The following is a 1,548-nucleotide window of genomic DNA, read 5'->3' as shown; positions in this document are numbered from 1 at the left end:
CGTCGGCGGGCTCTTTTAATTTTGTTAAATTCCGGATTTTCGTGATTTGAATCAATTCCAAACCTTAACGACATCTTTGTAATCATTATAGACAAAATTTTAAGTGACTAAATGATGTACTTAAGACATATAAACTATAAACTTTCACAACACAAAACATCATATTTATATATAAATTCCAAATGATACAATATACGTTACATAACACACCTAAGTCTGGTATTTTCTCAACCTCAACACATTAATTCAGCGTTGCAATCCAAGCCACAATACTCAAAACGCTGAAAACAAAATATCATATGCTTAGTCTCAACTATACAGAGATCTAAAAGTATAATTCTAAAGCAAGGCAAATACAAAATTCAAATTAAAATACATAGACAGATAGGTAGTAATATAAATCTACTAATCTTCAAACTCGGTACTCGATTCTCCTTTGAGATCACTCATTGATTGCACATGAACGAAGAGCTTGTAGAAGGGTCGGAATGGAAATTCTTCAGTAGAATCCTCTTCTATTAACTTCATCCTCCTCATCAATCGTATCAGGTTATCTTCTAAATGTCCAGAGTGGTCAAAATGTTCCTTCATCCTGCAGTCTAGATGATCGAAAAAATTGGAGATATTATTAATCGCATTCATGACATTTTGTAACTCCTCCAATTTCTTGATTCGGCGCAGGATCACCAGAGACTTGTCAGGGACTAAGGGTTGAACTGGCAGTGAATTTTGATATAATGACCATGTCATTTTCATCTTCAAAAACTGGGAATCTCTCAGTTGGATCCAAAGGCTTCCAATGTAGCAGTACATTTTCCCAATTTTCATAGGACACTTGGAACTAACTGCAAAGTGAGAAAATTCTGGAGGGGTGTCCAAGCCCATAAGTTGATCCATGAACGATCAGGCCCAAAACCGACTTCACAATTATTGATCCAATGTCGATCGGGAGTCCCCTTTGAATGCAGTAATTCAAAATGACACTTTCTTTAGAAACTTTACCGATCTTCATTTTCAGTAACAGTTTCGCAGAAATGAAAAAGTGTCAATGTTTCGAAACGTGATTCAGGAGTGTCGCAGAAAAACTAACATATACGTTTTCTCTTGTTTCTCAGTCGTCAGTTTCGTTCGTTAAATATTAGTAAATTTCATTCATCTGGTTTCTTGTCGGGACGAAATTGGAATAGTGGCAGACAGGAACATTCTCTATCATGTATAATTCGTTGATTCATGCAGGAGTGAAAGTGATCTATCTTCCTCGCACATAAACAACTCTTTGGTTGATTCTATGTAAATTTGCATAGAATTCTTTTACTACAGGAACCACCACGGCGGCGGGAGTGTAGCACAGCACTTCTCATCTTCACCCCACTATAGTTTCTTCAATATCCGTTGTGGGATTATTCAATTCACGATTTACGAATCCTCGTTCCTTAATCAATCTTTTCTTCGTCAGTAACTTGTTGAAGATTCGCTGCGCTTCCGCACTAATAAACTTCCATCAATTGAAACCCACAATCTGGGATTATCAGGGGAATTGGACGCCAT

The sequence above is a fragment of the Phalaenopsis equestris genome, unplaced genomic scaffold (genome assembly GCF_001263595.1).
Source record: "Phalaenopsis equestris unplaced genomic scaffold, ASM126359v1 Scaffold000004, whole genome shotgun sequence".
NCBI lineage: Eukaryota > Viridiplantae > Streptophyta > Magnoliopsida > Asparagales > Orchidaceae > Phalaenopsis > Phalaenopsis equestris.
The sequence above is the reverse complement of the archived record's forward strand: the minus strand, read 5'-3'. Positions refer to the sequence as shown.